Raw genomic sequence first — 27444 nt, forward strand, 5'->3', positions numbered from 1 at the left:
TTGGATGCAGCCTACCAGGGCATGGATGCCTACTCCTCTGTACCGTGGACACCGCGGGGAATGACAGCCTGGGACACGGTAGGACCGCCTCATAGCGCCGTGCCACCCCAGCCACACCCCAACAACGGCCCAACTACCGCAGCAGTGTCCCAAGGCCAGACAGCAGTGCCCCAAGGCCAGAAATGCTACTTCTGTGGCCAGGCAAAACACCCCAGAGCGCGCTGCCCGGCGAAAAACGCGATCTGCTCGGGCTGCGGGAAGAAGGGACACTACGCTAGCGTCTGCAGGGCCAAAGCCACCCCGAACCCCAGCAGCGCCGCGTGTGGGCCATGCGGGCCGCCATCTTGGACCTCCCATGTGCGAATCACCGGTACAGCAGCCATTTTGGACGCCTCCAGCCACATGGGGATCATGGACGCCGCCATCTTGGACGACAGCCGGGACGCAGCAGGCCCCCGACACCGCCTCATCTGATACCCGCAGCGACACACCGACCCCTACGCTGGCATCCGTTACACTGGACCAAGCGAGACCGCACCAACTGGCCAGTTCCACAATGGACATTAAGGTAAATGGTCACGATACAATCTGCCTTTTTGACTCTGGGAGCACGGAGAGCTTCATCCACCCCGACACGGTGCGGCGTTGCTCTCTCCCAGTCCTGCCTGCACAACAGCGGATTTCTATGGCCTCCGAGTCCCAGTCGGCGGACATCGGCGGCTACTGCGTGGTGACACTCGTAGTAGACGGGACCGTGTACGATCATTTTAAACTTCTGGTCCTGCCTGACCTCTGCGCTGCCGTCCTGCTGGGGTTAGATTTTCAGTGCCACCTTAAAAGTGTTACGATGGCGTACGGTGGACCCCTATCCCCACTCACAGTCCGCAGCCAGCAGCTTCCAAATTGCCCGCCGCGCACCAGGTGCAACCTCTCCACACTCAGAGTCACCCCCCCACCACTGTTTGCTAACCTCACCCCCGACTGTAAGCCCATCGCCACAAAGAGCAGGCGATACAGTGCCGGGGACAGGGTTTTCATTAAAACCGAAGTGGAGCGGCTCCTGAAAGAAGGGATTATTGAGGGCAGCACCAGCCCCTGGCGAGCCCAGGTTGTGGTCGTTAAGACCGGCGAGAAGCAGCGCCTGGTCATCGACTACAGCCAGACAATAAATCGCTACACCCTGCTGGACGCCTACCCACTCCCCCGTATAGCTGATATGGTCAACCAGATCGCGCAGTACCGCGTCTTCTCGACCATTGACCTGAAATCAGCGTACCACCAGCTCCCCATCCGCCCTGAGGACCGCCAGTACACTGCCTTTGAGGCAAACGGCCGCCTCTATCACTTCCTTAGGGTTCCCTTTGGCGTCACCAACGGGGTCTCCGTCTTCCAAAGGGAGATGGACCGGATGGTAGATCAAAATGCGTTGCAGGCCACTTTCCCATATCTGGACAATGTGACCATCTGCGGCCGTGACTTGCAGGACCATGACGCAAACCTCGAAAAATTCCTCCGCACCGCCCAACTCCTAAACCTGACATATAACAAGGAGAAGTGCATATTCCGCACAAACCGCCTCGCCATCCTTGGCTGTGTTGTGGAACACGGAGTCATCGGCCCCGACCCCGACCGGATGCGTCCCCTTATGGAACTTCCACTGCCCCACTGCCTCAAGGCCCTGAAGAGGTGCCTAGGGTTTTTCTCCTATTACGCCCAGTGGGTCCCCTACTATGCGGACAAGGCCCATTCGCTGATCAAGTCCACCTCTTTTCCCTTGACGGCAGAGGCCCGCTTAGCCTTCCACCGTATCAAGGAGGACATTGCCAAAGCCACCATGCATGCAGTGGACGAATCCATCCCCTTCCAGGTGGAAAGCGACGCGTCCGACTTTGCCCTGGCCGCTACCCTCAATCAGGCGGGGAGACCCGTGGCCTTCTTTTCACGAACCCTCCAAGGCCCGGAGACCAGACACTCCGCTGTTGAGAAGGAGGCCCAGGCGATTGTGGAGGCTGTGCGTCATTGGAGGCACTACCTGGCCGGAAAACGATTTACCCTGCTCACTGACCAGCGTTCAGTTGCTTTTATGTTTAACAACAAGCAGAGGGGCAAAATCAAAAATGACAAGATCTTGAGGTGGAGAATCGAACTTTCCACCTACAACTACGAGATCTTGTACCGGCCCGGGAAGCTAAATGAACCCCCGGATGCGCTATCGCGTGGCACCTGCGCCAGCGCGCAGATCGATAGACTACGGGTCCTCCACAATGACCTCTGCCACCCGGGGGTCACCAGGTTCTTCCACCTCATCAAGGCCCGCAACCTGCCTTACTCTATTGAGGAGGTCAGGACCATGACCAGGAACTGCCAAGTCTGCGCTGAGTGCAAACCGCACTTTTATAGACCAGACAGGGCCCACCTGATAAAAGCCACTCGCCCCTTCGAGCGCCTGAGCGTTGATTTTAAAGGGCCTCTCCCCTCCTCCGACCGCAATGTGTACTTCCTCAATATTATTGATGAGTACTCTCGTTTCCCGTTCGCCTTCCCCTGCCCGGACATGACCAGTGCCACGGTCATTAAATGTCTGAACAACCTCTTCACCCTGTTCGGCTTCCCCAGCTATATCCATAGCGACCGGGGCTCATCGTTTATGAGCGACGAACTCCGTCAGTACCTGCTAACTAGGGGTATTGCCACAAGCAGGACCACCAGTTACAACCCCCGGGGGAACGGACAGGTGGAAAGAGAAAATGCGACAGTTTGGAAGGCCGTCCTGCTAGCCTTAAAGTCTAGGGGCCTTCCAACCTCCCGCTGGCAGGATGTGCTCCCCGATGCGCTCCACTCTATTCGGTCACTGCTCTGCACTGCCACTAACGCCACCCCTCATGAGAAAATGTTTGTCTTCCCAAGGAAGTCCACATCGGGGACATCGCTACCGCCATGGCTGACGTCCCCAGGGCCGGTCCTACTGAGAAGACACGTGAGGACCCATAAAACGGACCCCCTGGTCGAGAGGGTCGACCTCCTCCACGCCAACCCCCAGTATGCTTACATCGCATACCCAGACGGGCGGGAGGACACAGTCTCCATAAGAGACCTTGCAACCTTGGGGACCGCAGTAACCCACTACCCACTACCACCCCCCCCCACGATCCGATATCCAGCCCCAGCAGACGGCAGGCCTGGGCCCCGCGACCCGCTCGACATCTACGAGGACGACACGCCTGTGCCACAGCCTACGCTGGACTCGACGCTGGAAGCTTCACTACCCCTGCCGTCGCCACGCCGATCACAGCGGCAGACAAGACCTCCGGAGAGACTCCAATACACTAACTTTTAATACACTTCACCCCGCCGGACTCAATTTTAAACAAGGGGTGAATGTGGTAAACCACTGTTTGTATTCCTGTTTGTCCTGTTTGTATTCCACTGTGTACATGCCTGGACATGCCTCGGCTGACTCCTCCCACAGGTCCTAGTATAAAGGTGACTGCTCCCCAGCCCTTGGTATCCTGGGCCTGTCGACCACTCGAGGCAGACCTCCATTCTGTTGTTAATAAAAGCCTTTAGTTACTTACATAGAAGATAGGAGCAGGAGTAGGCCATTCGGCCCTTCGTGCCTGCTCCGCCATTCGATGAGATCGTGGCTGATCCTTTAATTCAGTATCCCGTCCCCGCCTTCTCTCCGTAACCCTTAACCCCTTTTGCCCGTAGAAATATATCTAATTCCCTCTTAAATATATTTAATGAGCTGGCGTACACTGCCCTCTGTGGCAATGAGTTCCACAGGTTCACCACTCTCTGAGTGAAGAAATTCCCCCTCATCTCTGTCCTAAATGGTTTAGCCCTTATCCTTAAATTATGTCCTCTAGTTCTGTTCTCACCCGCCAAGGGAAACATTCCTTCTGCATCCAGTCTGTCTAGACCTGTCAGAATTTTATACACTTCTATGAGGTCCCCTCTCAATCTTCTAAACTCCAGTGTGTACATCCCTAAACTACATAGTCTCTCCTCATAGGTCATTCCCGCCATTCCTGGTATCAGCTTGGTGAATCGCCGCTGCACCCCCTCCATGGCAAGAACATCCTTCCTCAGATGAGGCGACCAAAACTGTACACAGTACTCGAGGTGTGGTCTCACCAGTGCCCTGTACAGCTGCAGCAAGGTATCCCTGTTCCTGTATTCTAACCCTTTTGCTATGAAGGCCAGCATACCGTTTGCCTTCTTGACCGCCTGTTGCACCTGCATGCTCGCCTTCAGTGACTGGTGTACAAGAACACCCAGGTCTCTCTGTACTTCCCCCTCTCCCAATCTATTGCCATTTAAATAATAATTTGCCCTCCCGTTCCTGCACCCAAGGTGGATAACTTCGCACTTGTCCACATTATAGTGCATCTGCCATTTATCCGCCCAATCGCCCAGTCTGTCCAAATCGCTCTGGAGCTTCCTGGTCTCTTCCTCTGAGCCCACCCCCCCTCCTAGTTTAGTGTCGTCTGCAAATTTGGAAATGCTGCATCCGACTCCCTGATCCAGGTCATTAATGTAAATTGTGAACAGCTGGGGGCCCAGGACAGATCCCTGTGGTACCCCACTTGTTACTGCCTGCCATTCAGAAAATGAGCCGTTTATTCCAACTCTCTGTTTTCTATCTGACAGCCAGTTCCCTATCCACGCCAAAACTTTCCCCTTTATCCCATGAGCCTCAATTTTCCATGCTAATCTTTTATGTGGGACCTTATCGAAGGCCTTTTGGAAGTCCAGGTACACCACATCTACTGGCTCTCCCCCATCTATTCTACCAGTTACTCCCTCAAAAAATTCCAATAGATTAGTCAAGCACGATTTACCCTTTGTAAATCCATGTTGACTCTGTCCTATCCTGTCCCCATTTGCTAAGTGCTCCGCTATTTCATCCTTAATGATGGACTCCAGCATTTTGCCCACAACTGATGTAAGGCTTACAGGTCTGTAATTACCTGCTTTTTCCCTACCCCCCTTTTTGAATAGTGGGGTAACGTTAGCTACCCTCCAATCCATCGGCACTGTTCCCGAGTCTAATGAATTCTGAAAAATCATCCTTAGTGCATCCGCTATCTCTAGGGCCACCTCCTTCAGTACCCTAGGATGCATGTTATCAGGCCCTGGGGATTTGTCCACCTTCAATCCCTTTAGCTTCCTTAACACCATATCCTTAGAGATATTGATTTGCGTCAGTTCCTCCTTTGCCAATGTCCCTATTTTTCCCGATATCCCAGGGAGGTTTTTTGTGTCTTCCTTCGTAAAGACTGACCCAAAGTATGCATTTAGTTGATCTGCCATTTCCTTATTTCCCATTATATATTCCCCCGTATCTGACTGCAATGGACCAACTTTGGTTTTCACCAGTCTTTTCCTTTTGATATATTTATAAAAGCTTTTGGAGTTAGTTTTTATATTTTCCGCCAGCTTGTTTTCGTAAGCTATTTTGCCCCTCTTGATCATGCCCTTTGCCCTCCTTTGCTCTATCTTAAACTGTTCCCAATCTTCCGCTCTGGCGCTTTTTTTGGCTATTTTATACGCCCTATCTTTGGATTTTATGCTGTCTCTAATTTCCCCTGTTATCCACGGTTGAGTCACCTTTTTAGATTTCCTTTTATGCCAGATTGGTATAAACAATTTTTGCAATTTTGTCATTCTATCTTTAAATGTTTGCCATTGTTTATCTACCTCCAGTCCTCCCAGGAACGTTGTCCAATCAGACCTACTCAGTTCCCGTCTCATGGCATCATAATTCCCCTTGTTTAAATTCAGGACCTTAGTCTCTGAGTCAATTTCTTCGCTCTCCATTTCGAGTGAGAAATCGATCATGTTATGATCGCTCTGACCCAAGGGTCCCCGTACAACAAGATTACTGATTAGTCCCTTCTCATTGCACAGTACCCAGTCCAATATAGCCTGTTCCCGAGTTGGTTCCTCGACATATTGATCCAGATAACCATCCCTTAAACACTCAAGGAATTCCTCCTCCTCATTATTTTTACTGATTAGGCTAGTCCAATCTATATGTAAGTTAAAGTCACCTATGATGACAGCTGTGCTCTTATTGCACGCTTCTCTAATTTCCCTCGTGATGCCCTCCCTAACCTCTATTTTACTATTTGGAGGCCTATATACCACTCCTATTAATGTTTTTCGCCCCTCGCTATTTCTTAGCTCCACCCATATAGATTCTGTATTAACTGAGTTAATATCCTTCTTTTCAATTGCATTTATCCCCTCTTTTACTAGCAATGCTACCCCTCCTCCCTTTCTTTTTTGTCGATCCTTCCTAAATACTGAATACCCCTGTATGTTAAGCTCCCAGCCCTGCTCACCCTGCAACCATGTTTCCGTAATCCCAATTAGATCATAATTATTAACCTCTATTTCCACAGCTAATTCATCTACCTTGTTCCTGATGCTTCTCGCATTAAGGTATAAAACCCTCAGGCTTTTTTTATGCTCTTCTAACTCTCGGTCTTTTATGAGTAATTGATAGCGCATCACCCTCCAACTGAATTTGAAATTCAGCCATGCTATGATCACTCTTTCCAAGAGGATCCTTTACTATGAGATCATTTATTAATTCTGTCTCATTACATAGTACCAGATCCAAGATAGCCTGCTCCCTGGTTGGTTCCATTACATACGGTGGCATAGTGGTTAGCACTGTTGCCTCACAGCGCCAGGGACCCGGGTTCAAATCCGGCCACGGGTGACTGTCTGTGTGGAGTTTGCACATTCTCCCTGTGTTTGCGTGGGTTTTCTCCGGGTGCTCCGGTTTCCTCCCACAGCCCAAAAATGTGCGGGTTAGGTTGATTGGCCATGACAAAAATTGGTCCTTAGTGTTAGGGGGGGATTAAATACGTGGGGTTATGGTAGGGTTACGGGGATAGGGCTTGTGTGGGATGGCTGTCGGTGTAGGGACCGGGTGCTAGGGTTTGGATGATCAGCCGTGACCTCGTTGAATGGCGGAGCAGGCTCGAAGGGCCGAATGGCCTACTCCTGCTCCTATCTTCTATGTTTCTATACTGTTCTAGGAAACCATCCCGGATGCACTCTATGAACTCCTCCTCAAGGCTACCATGGCCAATTTGATTTGTCCAATCAATATGGAGCTTAAAATCACCCATGATTATTACCGTATCTTTTTCACAGGCCTCCATTATTTGTTGATTTATACTCTGTCCAACAGTATTGCTGCTGTTCGGGGGCCTGTAGATTACGCCCACCAGAGACTTTTTCCCCTTATTATTTTTTATCTCCACCCAAACCAATTCTACATCTTGATCTTCTGAGCCAATATCACTTCTCACCACTGCACTGATCCCATCCTTTACCAACAAAGCCACCCCACCTCCCTTTCCTTTCTGTCTATCCTTCTGAATTGTCAGATACCCTGGAATATTCAGTTCCCAGCCCTGACCACCTTGCAACCACGTCTCTGAAATGACGATCAGATCATACCCATTTGTCTCGACTTGTGCTGTCAACTCATCTATCTTGTTACGAATGCTGCGTGCATTCAGATAAAGAGCTTTTAACTTTGTCTTTTTACCATTTCTCCTTGTTTTGGTCCCATTTTCTGTTGCACTCTTATTTTTAAACATAGAGGGCTAGATTTTCAGTATAGGCAATTTTGGGGCGCTAACCTTAGCGCCCGCCCGAAGTTAGCGCCCACCCCAAAGTAGCGCCCCGTTGCCGGGAATTCAGTGGCTTCGCCCTAAGAGGTTGGTGGAGCGCTAAAAGAGGCGTTCCACTACTATCTTTAGGCGCTAAGCCGGCGGTCCAGAGGGATAGCGCCCAGGCGGGGCGCAGCGCGGGTGCGGTCATTTTTGGACTGACAGCAGACCCCGTGGCGCCGACCAGCTCTTAAAGGGGGAAGGGACGAATTGGTCTGCTGCCACGCCCTGCACACTGCAGCCTTGCAAAGAGGCCTCAACACTGCTGCTCAGCCCCAGGGAGTCATGGCAACGCCAGAGAAGGCCCGTCAGCGTGCCCTGCGCTTCTCAGAGGGTGATCTGGACATAATGGTCACAGCTCTGGAGGTGAGGCGCACGATCTTGTTCCCAGAGAGTGGGAGGAATCCAACCCACCACGACTACACCAAAGCCTGGAAGCAGATCGCCCAGAGGGTGACGTTCACCGGCGATGCCCCCAGGACCCACAAACAATGTCGTAAAAAATACAACGACCTGACCAGGATTGTCAAGGTGAGTAGCCTTTCCAGTCTCCTCCTCATTCTTGCATGTACACCTGACATGATGGGCAAAGGGAGCTGAAAGTCCTATTGGCCAGCCCTCAGCCAGCAGCATTGGGACAGTCATGAGCAACAAATGGCCATTCGGCACTCTACACTTTGGCCAAGCTATTCCACCATGGGAGGCAGTGCACAGTACATCAGGGCTTCACTCTGTCCAAGCTATTCCACCATGGGAGGCAGTGCACACTACATCAGGGCTACACTGCGCACTTACAGCCCGTCCTTTCTCTTGCAGGCTAAAGTAGCCTTTAATCGCCAGGCCCGTGCCAGGGGTGGCCGCGCCAAGCTGCAGAAGCTCACTCGGCTGGAGGAGCGTGTGTGTGTGCTCATGGGAGCCCGTGTGATCGTCCCCACAGCGTGCGGAGTATCCGACCCTCCACTGCCCGGCAATGGTAAGGACCTCGCCTTTTGGCCCTCTCGCGTCGCACTGGCCCATCCGAGCTACCTCCTTTGCCACTGTCCCACCAATGCGCTGAATGCCACCAGTCCTAACTCCCTCGCTGACGCCGTCTCCTCACTCTGAAGCTACTCTTGTGCATTCCTGCTTTCAGCTGGTGACGACCAGGACCCTGAAGCTGCCAGTGACAGCACCTCCGAGCAGGAGGAGGAAGAGGAGCAAGCCGGACCATCGGGGGAACAGTCACGTCCCGCAGGAGAGGAGGAAATGCTTGACACCTCCTCACTGGACGAGTGCCTGGAGGAACTGTCACAGGGCAATGCAGCTTCTGGGACCAGTGGCGTCCAGCCACCCAGGAGCCGTGCGCGTGGCCCGCGGCCTTCCCCCCAAAGGGGGGAAGGATCAGAGGGGAGTGCTGCTGATCGGCACACTCACCGGCACCAACGCGGCAAGGGTCCCTTAGTTCGGCCCCCTCCTCCCCAGCGGGAGAGTCACGACTCCAGTCCGGACACCTTCACCTCGGAGGAGGTGCGGAAGCTGGATAAGATGGCCGAGGATTCGGACCGGCGCCACACGGAGCTCATGAGCGTGGTGGGGCGCATGCCTGAGGCCATCGAGTCGCTGGCGACCAGTGTGCGCGAGTTCGGGGCAGCAACTGCCGCGAGTGGCCGCATGCTGACTGATGCCGTCAAGACCCTGGCGGATGTGATGCGCGCGCACACCAGGACAACAGGGGCACTCACTGCTGCCACACGCGCTGTCTCAGGCAGGCATCGCCAGGGCAGCCGCCGCGCTGGACCATCCCAGCAAGCCGCCCCTCGGCTGATTGTTGCGGATCCTGCAGTGCGGGCCCAGCCGAGTGCCACCGCGCCACAGCACCAGCCAGCGCATCCCAGACGCCAGCTGGCCCACATTGCGCCATCCGTCGCCGCCATTCCCTCACTGGGGCGTCAAGGGCAAGCGGCTGCAGCTGATGGTGGCCAGGCTCAGGTGCGCCACTCAGCAGACGGCCCCTCAAGGCCCAAACGCCGTGTAGGCCGCCCCCCAGCGGCATCTGGCGGAAGGGCATCTGAGCCTCAGGCACCTTCCCCCAGCCTCGCAGCAGCCACTGGGCAGAGCTTGCGAAGGAGCAGCAGGCCGGGCAGGGGAGGCAAAAGGCTGGGCAAGGTCTCGCCCTCGCGGGTCACTCAGTAGAGGGTGTGGCCAGCTTTCCTTTTATATGGCGGTGGCCATCTTTATTTTGCCCATGGTTGTGTTGTTGGAGGGCTTATTTTTTGCGTTAGGCCGACGTTGAGGCCCGGTTTGAAGAAAGGTGGAGTGACTCCTCCCCACTTTGTGGGAGTGAGTCGTTTGTTGGGCTTTTTGTGGGGCCCGTTTATTGTTTTTGGGGATTCATGTGGGAAGGGCTTTTCATTTTTGTGTAATAAAAAATTATCTTTATTCATGCAGTCTCCATGGTTGTTCTTCTTAGTGTTTGTTGGCTTCGCCGGCTGAGGGCTTGCGGAGCGGCTGCATTCATCTTCCCTCATGGCCCCTGGCCATTCCCTGACAGGGGGCTTAGAAGTACCGTGTAATAAGGTGGCGTTGTGCGGCCCTTGGCCCTGGTCGCTCCCTCCTGGGAACGTACTCCTGCTCCTCCTCCTCCTCCTCCTCCTCATGCTCCTCCTGCTCCTCCTCCTGAGGTGCTGGTCCAACGTCAGGTGGCAGTGCCTGAGTCCTGCGGATGGCCAGGTTGTGTAGCATGCAGCAAACCACCACAAATTGGGAGACCCGGTCCGGCGAATACTGGAGAGCTCCTCCGGAGCGATCGAGGCAGCGGAACCGCTGCTTGAGGACCCCAATAGTTAGCTCGATGATGTTGCGGGTGGTTTGATGGCTCTCGTTGTAGGCCTCTTCAGCAGCGGTCCTGGGCGCGCGGAGCGGGGTCATGAGCCAGGTGCACAAAGGATAGCCTTTGTCCCCGAGTAGCCATCCTCTTGGGGGAGGCTGTGCCTGGAACATGTCATGCACAGTACTCTGCCGCAGGATAAAGGCATCGTGGCTGCTGCCTGGGAAGCTGGCATTGACTGCCATGATGCGCTGCTTGTGGTCACAGACCAGCTGCACATTCAGAGAATGATAGCCCTTCCTGTTGCGATACTGCTCGCCATGCTCCAGAGGGGCCCGCAAAGCCACATGCGTACAGTCAATGGCGCCCTGCACCAAGGGGAATTCCCCGAGTCTGGAAAATCCCAATGCGCGCTGATGTTGGCTCTCCAGGGCCATGGGGAAGGAGATGAATTGGCTTCTCCTTCTGAACAGTGCTTCGGTCACCTGGCGGATGCAGCGATGCGCGCCGTACTGGGAGATGTTTGCTATGTCCCCAGCAGCATATTGGAAGGAGCCGGTGGCATAGAAGTTCAATGCCACCGTCACCTTCACTTCCACCGACAGAGATGTCCTGCACCTGAGCTTTGGCCGCAGATCTCGGCGAAGCAGGTGGCAGATCTCTGCAATCACCTCCTTTCAGAATCGGAGCCTTTTAACACATTGCGCGGCACTCATGTTTAGGTAGGAGCGCTGCTGGCGGTATAGCCTGACTGGGTAAGGCCTACGTGGCCGACGCCTGTAGCCCCCTCTGCCTCTAGCCAGGGCTGCCCCTCTCACAATGCGTCTGCGAGCCCTACGGACATGGCGCTGCAGCTCCGCGTTGGCACCCCATGCAACCCCCATCAAATCCTGGCAAACAGTCAAATTTCCAAAAGGCCACTTGCAGCGCTCTGGCCTGAGTCCAAAAATACCTGAGCTCTTGCTGCTTGAAACCAGTTAGCTATCCTCCTTGTTGTGTCTCCAGAAATGCGTTGCACAAGAGTGTTTTCTGAAAAAAGTCTGGCCTTTATACTAGAGAGCACGTCCCCTTTAATTTGCGCCCCCCGGGGCCCACGCTGGTTGTGTTGCGTTCCTTTTTCCAAACGCTCCGGCCGCCAGCCGCACAATGGGGCGGTCCGACTGAAGTTTGGAATCGGGGCGCACAAAGGGCGTTGCACGAGGATGTGACGTCATTTTCTGCGCGTGCATCCGGGCGGGCGCTAAACTTTGCGCCGGCGCTAACGGGCAACTTAATTTGGGGCGGGGCCCAAACTGCGCTGCGCACGGGCGCTACACGCATAGCGCCCGAAAATCACTTCTCTTAAGGCGCTAACTGCTGGCGCTATCAACTGAAAATCTAGCCCTCTATCCCTTCCTGTCACACTCTGGTTATTATCTCCCCCATCTCTAGCCTGCTCTATTGCTTTCTCATTTCTCATTGACTTTTTAAATTCCCGCTCACCCTGGATCCTCCCCCCCACTATTTAGTTTAAAGCCCTCTCAACAGCCACTGCCCAAGCTTTCTCCTCCTTAGTTAAATTGATCATAACATTTCTATCGTTCAGGTAAATTCCCAGCAGAACCCCAATGGTGCCGGGATAAATATTTATTCTTTCACTCCTGACTGCAAGTTGTATTCTCCTAACACTTTGTCCAGTGGTGCATTCAATTACCCAGTGATATTGTGCTCTACCTTCTAGGTATCGGATGTTCAGCACGAGACGTGGTCATACCAAGGTTAGTGTACACCCAATGTCGCATAATCCTTCAGTGGGTCACGTTTATTATGATTAGGTGGAGGAATGCTGTTGTAAGCCTTACATCAAGTGTGATTGCACAAGTCTCATTTCCTAGGATTGGGGTTAGTCCTTCCAATAGGTACCTGGCCACACACCCGACCCGCATATTGATCATATTGCACCCCGCTTAGCTACAATTGGAATACATAGATGTCTGGTATTATCCCATGGATTCTTGCTTTGTGATCTATCTTTTAGCTCTTGGATCTGTCATTCCACACCAGTCTGGGCCTGTCTCCCTCGGCTGACCGGCAAGAAGATCTGACAGCCCATTTCATAGAATCATAGAAAGATACAGCACAGGAGGAGGCCATTCAGCCCATCATGCCTGTGCTGGCACTTTGGAAAAGCTATCCAATTAGTCCCACTCCCCTGCCCTTTCCTCTTAGCCCTGCAAATTTTCCCCTTCAAGTATATATCCAATTCCCTTTTGAAAGTTACTACTGAATCTGCTTCCACCACCCTTTCAGGCAGTGCATTCCAGATCACAACAGCTCGCTGCATAAAAAAAATTCTCCTCAGCTCACCTTTGGTGCTTTTGTCAATTATCTTAATCTGTGTCCTCTGGTTACTGACCCTTCTGCCACTGGAAACAGTTTCTCCTTATTTACCCTATCAAAACCCTTCCTGACTTTGAACACCTCTATTAAATCTCCCCATAGTATCTAAAACATTTTTGTATTCATCAGAGGTCCAGTGGCCTGGACACCACTGGTGGGACCCACATGCCCTTGATGACGCCAGTACATCTCACATTACTTGCCATCACTACAATGCCAGATATATCGTTTGGAATAGGAGCAGGAACTCCTGGTTTAGGGAGTTCCCCTGCCTGTCTCCAGCCCGTAGTTTGCCTTGTAAGGGGTTCCTGGAAGTCTCGTCCCTTACAAGGCTACTAAGAAAATGACCAAAAACAGCAGAAACCTGACATAACTGGGCTCCACTTGTTCACTGGTGAATTTGCCACCTCCTCCAAGAAATTTCAGGGCCCTTATATATTCTGACTGGATTTATAGGGACAGCAACCCAGCCAAAACTATACGAAATGCTTCAATTTGTTCTCAGTTGTTATGAAATAAATATATATAACTGTCCTTGATCTAGTTAGAGCTGTTATGGTAAACAGATGAGGGAGTTGCTACAAAGATTTTTTTTGGCAAAGGTGCACAAGTATCCACAAATGGACATTTCCTCCAACCCTCATTAGCAGGATGGTAAGTGAAATATCCTGGTTCGTGGCTTGATTATTGCTTATCTCATATAAGATGGATCAACTAGCTCACCGAAACAGGACACTCAATAAAGACATCTACAATAGACATTTGTTTTTAATAACATAGATTGACTGGGAATGATCCTTCAGCCAAGCTTCTGAACTTAAAATGACCTGAACTGGACCAATGTGGAGTAAGAATTTAAAGGCAGGATTTCCCTCTTTGGGGCAGAGTGGAGGCAGGGTGGGATTTCCGCCCACCACTCTCACCTGGGTCAGGGGTCATTTCCCATGGAAGGCAAGATTTCCCACCATCAAATGGGAGCCTGCCACTGCAAGTCAGGGAAAACAGACATTGTTGAATCTTTGCTGCAACATCAGAAGAGGTGGTGAGGAACATTAAAGGGGCAGAAAAACCTTGAAGATGCACAAACTTACTAGCTTTGTAGGCCTCAGCAGAGTGATCTGATGGCGAAAAAAGCTGCAGTCTATATTGCAGTACGAAGGATGATAGACAAGAGTGATGGAACGCTCCTTTCACTTTTGGCTTATGTAGGCAATTTGTGTGATCTAGCAGCTATTTCATTCAGTTTAGTAGCATGAGTGGACTACTGTCTGATTTCAGTGTAGTTGTTAGTTTAAATGTGTAATTTGTGACTGATTACGTACATACAACTTATTTGCTTAGTAAAATTTGATTTTAATGCTTGAGACTAGTCAGAATCTGCAGAGGTAACAATTTCTGTGGGATCTGTTCAGAAGAGAACATATGCTGCATTTTTTTCTACCGACTCTGGTAATAAGCTTCAACTCATTTCTAGACTGGCCAAAAATACAGTTCCCCGAAGCAACTGCAGGCAGTTTCCAGCACAAACCCATAATTTTATTTTGCAATTTTTAAGCCAATTATATTACATAGTAATTCCAACTTTATGAGATTGTAAAGTATATCTTTATTCTTGGTTATCATAATTAGGCACTTGGGGAGTTTTTATTTACTTGCTGTTGGCAGGGATATGGGACTTTAGTGAGTTTATTCTGAGAACCAGTGAAGCCATGCTAAAAATCATTGGGTGGGAGGGAATTAATTGAACATAGATTGGTTCTATTGTAGTATAGTAATCCATTTTACTTAACTATATATACACGGTGAGTGTATATTCTATTCAAGTTACTGTTTTATTAAAGCCAAACTTCTTCTTCTGTTCAGTGTTTCTATTAATAATATTGTTTTTCAGTTTATAAACACATGCAGATGACTCTCTGAATTCTCATATTTGTAAATAGCTCTTTTAAATAGGTCATTCAAATAAAGACAAACATATATCGTGGGAATCCAATTTTATTTGCATCTCTGAATCCTGAGTTTGGAGCTGGAGTTAATGATGATGAAATCCATTTAATAGGCATGGGTGCTATCTATTCCAATATCTAATACTGCATGTATCTGGAATAGATTGAAGTCTGAGATCAAAATGAAATAATGGCCCAGAAATTCGGGTCGGGGGCTTCCCGCGGGTGTAAGCCCCCGACCTGCACTTACCTTGCGCGCCGGCCGTTGAGCTGTGGGCCCCCGTGGAATTCCGATCTGGGGCCTGGCCCAGCTGCCGGCGCGCAGTGCTTGCGTATCCCAGGGGCGCAGTTAGTTCGATGCATCCCCTGGGATCACGTGGGCCATGGGGAGCCAATCGGAGCAGGGAATGCTCCATTCATAAGATTGACAGGAAGAGCTGTCAAAACTTATAAATACTACGGCCGCAAAACAGCACTAAATCTTCAAATAATTTTTTTTTAAATCACATTTTTTAACTAAACTATAAATTACATGAAATAACTATTTTAAACAATAATTTAAATTTTTGAAAAAAAAAAATATTTTCTAACGGGGCTAAAAATAAACTTACCTTGCTTTAAAGTATTTAAAAATAATAAACCTGTGGAAAAAATGTTTTAATTTTAATTCATTCACCACTTACCTTGTAAAAAGCAGGCCTTACGCCTGCTTTTTACATGTCTAACTTCTGCAGGCTTACCCTCGCGGGAAAACCTGCAAAAAAAACCTAAGTTTGATGCACACGCGCAGCCTCTCCTGTGCACGCGTTCCACCTCTTAACCCTTCCTTTCAGGGAATCAGAAGTGCCGGTTTCCCGCGCATGCGCAGTGCATGCAGGAAACCGGCACTTCCATTGGGCTTACAGGTGAGTACCCCATGCGTACTCACCCGTGGAGACCCGAATTTCTGGGCCAATATACACAAATTAGAGATTATTAAGGTATGGGTTGGGTAAGTCAGGTCAGCCGGACTCTAAAAAATACTTTACAGTTTATCTCCAGTTTCATAGCTCAATATTTTCTAACAGCCAGAATCTAGCCAAAGTAAATGGATTACATTTCATGGTGCTCATGGTGCCATACCATCGCCTTGAAACCATGTTACTCATGGAAATGCAGTGAACAGTTGTGTTTGGTTGCCAAATGACAACTTGTTTCATTTGCTTAGAGCTCAGATTGTGTCTTCGATGACAAGCTCAGATCAATTTGTTTCTTTGATTTAATTTGCAGCATTGTTCCTTTGAATTAAAAGAACTGGCTTGATCCATAAGAATATAATAAGAACATAAGAATTGGTACCAGGAGCAGGCCACATGGCCCCTCGAGTTTGCTCCACCATTCAATAAGATCAAGGCTGATCTTCAAACTCAATTCCACTTTCCTGCCCGATCCCCATATCCTTTGATTCCCCTAGAGTCCAAAATCTATCTATCTCAGCCTTGAATATTCTCAATGACTGAGCATCCACAGCCCTCTGGGGTAGAGAATTCCAAAGATTCACAACCCTCTGAGTGAAGAAATTCCTTCTCATCTCAGTCTTAAATGGCCGACCCCCTACCTGAGACTATGCCCCCTAGTTCTAGACTCCCCAGCCAGGGGAAACAAGCTCTCCGCATCTACACTGTCCATCCACCTCAGAATCTTATGGTGAAGATGTGTATGTTTGATGCGATAGCAAAATACTGCGGATGCTGGAAATCTGAAATAATAACAGGAAACGCTGGAAAAACTCAGCAGGCCAGGCAGCATCGGTGGAGAGAGAAACAGAGTTAACATTTCAGTTCAATGACCTTTCGTCAAATCTGGAAAAAAAGCAGGAAATGGAAAGCAAGTTTGGGGGCTGGGGAAAGGGGGAGGGGATGAAAGAACAAAAGGGAAGGTCAGTGATCAGCCATGATCTCGTTGAATGGCGGAGCAGGCTCAAAGGGCTGAATGGCCTACTCCTGCTCCTAGTTCCTAGTTTCTATGATAGGATAGAAAGCAGGAGAGATTAAGAGACATTGAGAGACATTAAGAGATATTCAAGGCAAGGGGAGGTGGAAATGGGACAGTTTGAGGAACAAAGGATGGCTCTAGATGGGGTGTGAATTGCACTGATAGAATGAAGGACAGCTGAAGGGAGGGAAGAAGAAACAAAAAGTGTGGATAAAAAAAGAAGAAAATATATATATGTGATAGGGGCCGAGGTTATGATCTGAAATTGTTGAACTCTATGTTGAGTTCAGAGGGCTGTAAAGTGCCTAATCGAAAGACGAGGTGCTGTTCCTTGAGCTTACGCTGAGCTTCCGTGGAATAATGCAAGAGGCCGAGGATGGTGAGGTCTGAGTGGGAATGGGGCGGTGAATTAAAGTGACAGGCGACCGGGAGCTCGGGGTCTCCCTTATGGACTGAACAGAGGTGTTCCGCAAAGCAGTCACCCAATCTGCGTTTGGTCTCCCCAATGTAGAGGAGACCACATTGTGAGCAGCGAATACAGTATACTAAATTGCAAGAAGTACAAGTAAATCGCTGTTTCACCTGGAAGGGGTGTTTGGGGCCCTGGACAGTGGGATGGGGGGAGGTATAAGAGCAGGTGTTGCATCTCCTGCGCTTGCACGGGAAGGTGCCGGGCGAAGGGGAAGGGGTGCTGGGGGTGGTAGAGGAGTGGACTAGGGTGTCGCGGAGGGAGCGGTCCCTATGGAATGCTGAAAGGGGAGGTGAGGGGAAGATGCGTTTGGTGGTGGGGTCACGCTGGAGGTGGTGGAAATGGCGGAGGATTATCCGTTGGATGTGGAGGTTGGTGGGGTGAAAGGTGAGGACAAGGGGAGATGTGCAAGGTGTTCACATATTCCTGGATATCCATCATTGTATTTGTGGCATCTGGGCCCTGAAATTCCACAGGGGTTCTCCTGGGCTTCCATTGTAACTCTGGCAGACTGGTGAAACGCCCCAAAAATCGGCGGAGGTCTGGTGCAACATGTAATTTCATGACCTGGTTTTCTATTGTTCATTGGTTATGCACATAGAGCATGGGTGAGTTTGACTGGGAACCTCTATGCCTAGGGGTTATCAGAAATGTTGACTTTGAGACCCGAGGAGCTATAAACAGAGAATTTGAAACAGCAGGGTGTTGCTTGAACTGAATGAAATTGATGGTGAGCAAAGGGTCAAGTAACGGAGGATGGAAATAGGCTGAATTTACCATACTGTAACAAGAGATTTGCTGCTTAACAGAGACTGTTGAAGTCAATCAGAAACCAATCTTATGAAAATTAATTGACCCATTCCAGTCTTTCTCATTGTTGAATGCAATGTATATATTGTAATTTTCATATTTGCCAATTATTACGTTTCATATTACTATATGTAATTTATAAATAGTAATTTATAAGTTGCTTTAGTCTGTTAACCACTGGCCTGTATGGCCAGTGCTGAAGAGAACTTGGTAGTGTAGCAGGAGTCTATGCCAAATCTAGTGAATTACTGTTAGATGCTTGAGTACTCACCTCTGCAAGAAGAGATTATGGAAAAGTTGAAGCTTTCAGGTCACAGGGACAAACTTTACTTACAACAATTACTGTTAGATCATCAAGAGAGAAAGTGGCTTGAATATCCCGAAAACTGTAATAGTATTCTAACTAATCCTTTTAACATGTGTGTGTGATATTTATATTATTATGGACAGGGTAGGGGATTATTAGCTAACCATAGCACATTATGGTTTGCAAGAAAAAAAAATGGTTTTTTTACTAACCTTTCCGGTGGGGGCCGCTTGGTAGGCCGCAACCACATCCAGAAAACTCGGGCGGTACAGAGCCGAGGTCTGCTCTGCTCAGGGTAACCAATTTCTGGAAAGAGTCTTTCGACAGGCACTAGGCCCCTCATTAAGTAATCAAAGGGGCCTCACACCTGTGATGGCTGCCCAGGATGCCTAAAAAATAGGCCTTACGAATTTAGCAGTGAGACCAACGCCTGCACAGATTAAGAGGTAATTGGCCATTGTCTATAAACTGTGACTCTTAGTAGGCTTCCCGCCCCCCGCAAATACAACATTTTTTATTAATTTCAGTTATATAGACTTCATTCTTCTTAGGCAGTCCCTCGGAACCGAGGATGACTTGCTTCCACATTAAAAATGAGTTTGCAGGTGACTGATGAGTCCAATGCGGGACCTACAGTCTCTGTCACAGGTGGGGCAGACGGTGGTTGAAGGGGCAGGTGGGTGGGGTGCTTGGGTTGACGTGCACTCCTTGCGTTGCCTGCGCTTGGCTTCCGCTTGCTCCTGGCGAAGAGACTCGAGGTGTTCGGAACCTTCCCGGATGCTTCTCCTCCACTTTGTGCGGTCTTGGGCCAGGGATTCCCAGGTGTCGGTGGGGATGTTACACTTTTTCAAGGAGGCTTTGAGGGTGTCCTTGAAGCGTTTCCTCTGCCCACCTGGGGCTCTCTTGCCGTGCAGGAGCTCCGAGTAGAGCGCTTGTTTTGGGAGTCTCGTATCGGGCATGCGAACAATGTGACCTGTCCATCGGAGCTGATTGAGCGTGGTCAAAGCTTCGATGCTGGGGATGTTGGCCTGAGCAAGAACACTGATGTTGGTGCGCCTATCCTGCCAATGGATTTGCAGGATCTTGCGGAGGCAGCATTGGTGGTACCTCTCCAGTGCTTTGATGTGCCTGCTGTACATGGTCCATGTCTTTGAAGCATACAGGAGGGCGGGTATCACTGCTGCTCTGTAGACCATGAGCTTAGTGCCGGGTTTGAGGTCCTGGTCTTCAAACACTCTCTTCCTCAGGCGACCGAAGGCTGCACTGGCACACTGAAGGCAGTGTTGGACTTCGTCATCGACATCTGCCCTTGTTGACAGTAGGCTCCCGAGGTATGGAAAGTGGTCCACGTTGTCCAAGGCCTTGTCGTGCATTTTGATAATTGGGCGGCAGTACTGTGTGGCGGGGGCAGGTTGGTAGAGGACCTTTGTCTTATGGATGTTTAGTGTAAGGCCCATGCTCTCGTACACTTCGGTGAAGGTGTTGACGAAGGTTTGGAGTTCGACCTCTGAGTGAGCGCAGATGCAAGCGTCGTCTGCATACTGTAATTCGACAATAGGGGATGGGACAACCTTGGATCTGGACTGGAGGCGATGGAGGTTGCACAGTTTCCCGTTTATTCTGTAAATTAGCTCCACTCCAGTGGGGAGCTTACTGAGGGTGAGATGGAGCATTGCAGCAAGGAAGATCGAGAAGAGCGTTGGTGAATGACACCGCCTTGCTTGACCCCTGTTCATACATGAATTTGGTCTGTGGTGGAACCGTTGGTCAGGATCACGGCTTGCATGTCGTCGTGAAGCAGGCGGAGGATGGTGACAAATTTTGAGGGCAGCCGAATTTGAGGAGGACACACCATAATCCCTCACGGGATTATAGACTTCATACAGGTCAATGGTGAAACCTGTTCTGGAGAACTCCATGCAGTTTTATTCACCCTATCTGAGAGACATATAAATATATTAGATGGTATTTAGTGAAGAGTGACAAGGATGTTTCCAGGCTTTAGGGGATTAAGGGATGAAAAACAGCTTAAGCAACTAAACTTTTTTTGATGGAGGAAAGAAAACTAAGGGGAGACATGATACAGGTCTTAAAAATAGTGAAAGATATAGGTAGGAAGTGAGAAAACTTTTTAATTTGGACAATGAGCTTAGGACTGAAGCACGCAGGTATAAAATTCACAAACTTCAGCAAAGTTAGATAATCACAAAGGTAAATATAGGTAAGGAAAGGTCATTGATTGAGGGTCAGTTGACACTTTTAAGAGAGTCAGGTTGATATCTTATTATGTCATGTACTTAGGATTAGAAAAGGTCATCAGACCCATAAACACCCTTGCTGGACTCAACCCCATGTACCCATCCTTCCTCTCTTACCCCCACCCCCACTGCCCCCCCACCCCCACCCCACCCCCCACCCACCTCCACCCCCCACTGCTCCTCCCCGCCCCCCACTCCACCTCCTGAGAAAGGCAACAAATTTGATACCTTAGCCAATTCAGAAAAACTCTGTCAAAAATTCCTCTTTGACCTCTCCAGCAAGCCATCGGAGGCCCCAAACCTATTAGTTATTATCCCAAATGTTACTATCCTTCTGCCATGTAAACATAGCTTTTCAGAAATGTGCCATAAACCTTCATGGAGGACTGCTACGAGTCAATCCACACTACCATCCCTGGAATCCCATTCCACAAGTCAATCACCCTCTAAAATAAAATGTCTGCACATCCAACCTCACTCTCTGCTTTCTTACCCTGTCGAGAGGGGATTTGAGGATTACGCAGATATTACTAGAGAGATAGCGAAAGAAAGTTAAAGTAGGGATCAACATAGAATAATCATATATGGACTCTGGAGAGTCCAGTCTTAATGGGAAAAATGGCCTTTTCTCATTTCAGCTTTTCTTATGGTTCTTTTTATGCTTAATTTTTAGTAGTTTTATTACTTAGAAACTGCTTAATATCAAAACCCGCAACAACAGATTTTTCCCCCCTTATATACATTCATCAAAATTAATTATTTTAATTTCTTTTGCAGATTCCGCCTGGTCCCAAACTTTAAGGGGGGGAACGTCTGCCGGAACTTTCAAATTTAAATAAATACATTTACTCGTCACCTAATAACACAGCAAAGTAAAGAAACAAGCTCGGCTAGTCCAGAAGGTCCAGGATCCACCACAAAAGGTGATTTCCACAGATCCATCCAGAGACACCACCAGTACAAAAACTAAAAACATTAACCATTAGAGGCAGAGGCAGCCACCTTTTATGGTTGTGTACTTTCTTGATATCAGAACTTTACCTAGGAAATTGGGTATGGTAAAATACGAGCTGCACTACAATGCAATGAGCAGTACAGATCATGAATCCAACCCTACTTCATGTTATGATGTGCTGTAATTGCTTAACAGTGATAATGTGAATCATAACCCAATAAGGGAATTCCATTCAACTCTATGACAGAGTCATAAACACTACCATTTACACATATAATTTACTATCTACACATACTCTGAGCAAGTTTAAATGTTCCTGATCCAATTGTTAATTCAATGCAACCGGTAGGAAATGTCCAGACCCATTCTCCTAGCATTGGCAAAATCCAATTTTTTAAAAAATCCATTAGTTACTTTTTAAAATTCCTGTTCCAGCATATAGACAAGGTTCTGAAAATTGGGGAGCGAGGCTGGACCCACGCAGCCCAACATAAGTTTGCGGGGTTAGGGGGAATTCCCCTGTTCTGAATGGCCTTGGCAGGAACATCTGGGGCCTCTGTCAGTGAAACTAGGCCAAATAGTCTAGCGGAGATGGTCTGGGTGGTGGTGGGGTGGTGGTGGCGGGGGGGAGCTCAGGCTCTCCTTGAAAATAGATGTAGCTACTCCCTACAGCCTCCTTTGTAAGCTGGGGGCGGGGCAATGTACATTTAAAAAAAATTATTTTCACTGGGGGCCAAGGCCTCAATCCACTGGTTGCCGTGGAGGTATGGCTGGTCTGACCACATATACATACAGTACAACAGTGACTACATTTCAAAAAAAGTACTTCATTGTAAAGCGCTTTGGGATGTCCTGAGGTCGTGAAAGGTGCTATATAAATGCAAGTCTTTCTTTTTTTCTGTTAATCTCTGCCAACCATACACTGGATCTTACTGAAGCCCCAGGATATAGAAACTCATGATGTAGGGAGTCACTCCCGTTACGACAATTGTAAGACTCGCAAAATTTCCACATTTCCCCAAAGGTTATTATTAATAAAAGAGACCTTGCATGGACATTTAAAAAAAGGGTACCCAAAAGATGGCGTCCGCACCTCGTGACCAAAAGCCTGCAAGATTTTAAAAGCTTGGGCTCTGTGGTACAAGCAGCTTTTGGGGAAAGCGAAACCTAAAATGCAGTTTCTGTGAAGAAGGACTTTGTATTTTGAAAAGCAGACAGCAGGACTTTGAATATGCATTAAGCCAAATTGGAGACAGATCAAAACCAGTTAGGCCTATACTTGAGGCCATCAAGTTGTTTGCATAAATAATCGGAAACAGCTTAAGGGAGCCATCGAGGCTGGACAGGCCGATTAAGATGCTTTAATAACAATACAGCTCAGACATCAGGCCAGTAGGTGCGATCAATGGCCATCTAAAAACAGTTAGTTTAGATTGCTACAATTATTTAAACTAGCCCGCCAAGATTGGGACAATGAACTAACCTGATTTGGCACGCAGATAAGGGTTTTTGTGAGGAGTATAACTGGAGGCCTCGGGTAGCAATCACTCTCTTGGCTCTTGACTCTGCTCTTCTTGGCTTTTGCTCTGCTCTCGTGGCTCCGGCCTCTTGGGCTGCCGCTCATACTCGTGCCCTGGCCTCGTGGCGGGTTCTCTCCCCGTAGCAGATTTTCAGTAGCCAGTTACACCATACCAACTGCAGGGAAGGGGAACGAGACCCAAGTCCGTAGCCATCCAGGATGCCCAGGCCGCAGAAAGGGGCGAGACGAAGTCGAGCAGGTAGCCCAGGACTTGTATAGTAGTCCGACGAGACGAGACGAGTAGAGACGAAGGAGACGATAATAACTCGATAAGGGCAGAGCAGAGCAGTGAAAACCGTATCGATAAGAAAACCCAGCGCCTAGTTATAAGCTGGCGCTTGGGAAGACAAGTATCTCGTTGAACACTGCAATAACGCAGGTGGCCACGCCACGATGAATAGACTGGCGTTCTTAAGTTTGGGTAGGAAAATCTAGGCAGGTAAAACTGCCAACTGCCCTGTAGGCACAACGGTGCCGCCGCCGACCGCCCGAGGGAGAAGAGGAGGAGAACCCATCGCGACAAGATGACGACGGCAGCGGAGGGGAGAAGGTGTGTCGCAGTAGCAGACCCAGCACCGCGCCACTGAAGACCACGTGGCGACGGGGTACCTAGAAGGACCAGAAACCAGACTTCAAAACTCACACTCGTTAACAGTTGGCTTTATTTTGGATGGGTGAGTATGAATTCTGGCCCCTCATAGCTTAATCTAGTTAGGTATAAGGGGTGGGATAAGGATAAGGGGATTGTTAAGATAGTTGTTTTCCCTCGATGTGCCGTGTGTTCCCCATTCCCTGTATAAGTATAGTTATTTTTATATTTGCCTGTAATTTTATACTAGTAACTTCTGGTAAGATTGTGTTAATTTCTATTTTTAATAAAATCTTGGTTTTCTTACATCCAAACCAACTGTCTACTCGAATCTTTTCTGTATCGCCACCTGTACCTAAGTCCGGTGTCTAGAACCCAAGGGGCATGGGAGTGATTCGAACCGCTCACAGTCAGGGGCATAACTGACTGGGCGCACGCGTCACATCCAACCACCACCCCCTTACACAATGGCCATCTTTGGGATGGGTGGAGGCTCTGCCCTCGACAAGATATGATAGCTACTTCAATGCAAAGCTGGGACCTGGCATTCAGATCCAGACCTAGTTTACAACCATTCTGGAGGATCCCGAGTGCATGCCAGAGTGGCCAGAGACTTTTGGGGCCAAAAAACCTTTATGCTGAAATTTTCTTTTAAAATTGCTGAATTATACAATGACATGGTGACGTATAATGCTTATACTGTCCCATCGTTTCAGTGACAGCAGGTATGACATTGAATTTTCCAACAGTAGTACAGGAAACTTTCTGGTATCCGGCATGGACAGGACTGACGTGGTGCCGGTTCAGCAACAATTCTGGATAACCGAACGCTATAGTGAAAGATACAGACCTTAGAGCTCCGTATGAAGCAACAAACCCTGTTGCTTAACAACAGCTTCAGAACAACGTCCACAAGTTGCAAGCATCTCTGCAGCTTAGCAACAGCTGCAGCCAAACCCTTGCCTTCCTCAATTTGTTGCTGTGCAAGTAATAAAAGTTATAAAAGTTAGTTGAAACCGAATCCTGAATTTTGCCGGTTAACCGACATTTCCGGTTATTTAGGGGCCGGTTAATCAAAAGTTTCCTGTACCATGGTAACATTTGCCATTCCATATTACACTTTATTTTTGTTTCCTCGTTTCTTTCCAATGCTCGCTCTTCCCTTGAATATGTTTATCTCTTGCTGAGGTATGGTTCTACAGATGCTGCTTGCCTTCTGGTACCTTGCTCACGTGAGCCATATTCATGTGTGAACCCTTTTGACAGTGAATATCAGCATTGTATTAGAACCATGGGAGCATCACACCTGAGCCCGATCCTGTGCTCACCCAATGACTACCTCATATGTACTTGCAACATGGATCGCTGGACAGCGATTAAGAGCGGGAAGCATGACCAATAATTTCGCTTACCTGAGGTGCTAAGGCAAATTATAGTTCCCTAGTTGAAGTCAGCTAACTCAGCACAAGCCCCACATTATATACGTAATAAAAATGCCCCCTCTGTGGGCAAGTTTTAATAATGTATTAGTATTAAAATTTACAAGTGGAATAGTGTAATATTTTTATTTGTTGTTCAAAAAGTTCCATCTCATCTCACAGTGTACATTTTTTTTGGTTGGTTATCGCAGAAACCACTAGAATTGTATTATGAGTTAAAACTTAACTTAAAACCTGAGGGGTTAAAAAAAGCCATCCTTTATATAGAATCATAGAATGATTACAGAACAGAAGGAGGCCATTCGGCCCATCGAGCCCGTGCTGGCTCTCGCACTTCAGCTAATTCCACTCCCCCGCCCTTTCTCCGTAGCCCAGCAAATTTATTTTCCTTCAGGTACTTATCCAATTCCCTTTTGAAAGCCACAATTGAATCTGCCTCCACCACCCTTTCAGGCAGTGCATTCCAGATCCTAGCCACTCGTTGCGTAAAAATGGTTTTCCTCATGTCGCCTTTGGTTCTTCTGCCAATCACCTTAAATCTGTGTCCTCTGGTTCTCGACCCTTCCGCCAACGGGAACAGTTTCCCTCTATCTACTCTGTCCAGACCCCTCATGATTTTGAAAACATGTTAAACAAAAAGTAAATAAAAGCTCTGTTACTGACTGGTGTTTGAAGAAATGTTCTTATAGGATGTGAAAAATAGCATGTGAAAGACAGACTTTGGCAACAGTTGTTGTATAAAACTGTTTCCTACTTCACAGCTGCTTGTTTTCAGATTCTGCCGTTTCACTACCTGACCTTGAGTATAGTACATGCAGTTCAAACAGCAAACAGATAAGAGATTATTAGATTTTTGTGACAGATTAATCACATTCAATGTTGCAATCCAAGTAGATTCATCTTAATCCATACTTTTGTGAGTTACATTGTATTTATCGTTTCTCGTGCATCAAAGCTTACCGACTCCCCATGTTGGTAGAATGTATTTCACATCAGCATTAGAATGTAACATAACGAAAAGACAGAAAAACAGTAAAAGAACGATAATGATTGAGGAATAAATGTTACACAGACAATGCCTTCTTTCGTATGCTGGGTCATGATTTACAGCTCCGCATTCGAGGAGTCCAGAATAAGGAGGCATAACCTTAAAATTAAGGCTAGGCCATTCAGGGTTGATGTCAGAAAATACTTCACACAAAGGGTAGCAAATTCTGGAACTCTCTCCCCTAAAATGCTGTTGAAGCTAGGTCAAAACTTATTTTTGTTAGGAAGGAGTATTAGAGGTTATTGAACCAAGGTGGAGTTCAGATTCACATCAGTCATGATCTAACTGAATAGCGGCACAGGCTCGAGGGGCTGAATGGCCTACTCCCGTTCCTATCTTCCTATGTTTCTGTGTTCCATGACGTCCACCACTAATAAGAACTTAAGGACCTGAGGTTCAGGGATTAAAATTCAGATCGTTTCATGTGACTAGGGTTTACAGTCTAGGTGAAAAAAGATTGTGAAAACAGAGAAAAAAGCTAAGCAGAACCTTCATGCTGTGAGTTACCTTAGCCAACCTTGAGAGTCCATTAAATCTTTTACTGCACTGTATGACACTTCTTGGGGTGGTGGAGGTTGCACAGACAGATTCAGCTACCTCCCTCCATACACTTTCTTATGGGGTACATGTGGAGTTTAACCCATTTCTACATTGATACTGGAGATTCATGGCAGATGTGAAAAAGCTGAAGGCAATGTGGAATTGTGGAAAAGCGTGTTTACTTTTGCTGTTTTAATAGTGAATATAATGTCCAAATACATGGTGACTATCTGGTGCTGACATTACAGTTTACTAATTCAAGAAATATAACAACAAAGTTGCTTCATGTACCACAGTTGAAAATATAAGCAGATAAAGGTGAATACTATTCAGAGCAGCTGGAAACAATAGATCCAATAAGGGTGTGTTACATACTTACCAGATTTACTGAACTGAATGAAAAGGATAGCAAGTTTGTCAAAGAAGAGCAGGGGAGTTATCCCTGGAGTCTTGGCCAATATTTATCCCTCAACCAACATCACTAAAACAGATTATCCGGTCATGAACACATTACTGTTTGTGGGAACTTGCTATGTGCAAATTAACTGCCATGTTTCCTACAACAACAACAACAACAACAACAGCAACTTGTACTTATATAGTGCCTTTAACATAGTAAAACATCCCAAGGTGCTGCACAGGAGTATT

This window comes from Somniosus microcephalus, chromosome 4 (genome assembly GCF_052327205.1).
Source record: "Somniosus microcephalus isolate GS21.2 chromosome 4, FLI_Smic_1.0, whole genome shotgun sequence".
In the NCBI taxonomy this organism is placed as follows: Eukaryota; Metazoa; Chordata; class Chondrichthyes; order Squaliformes; family Somniosidae; genus Somniosus; species Somniosus microcephalus.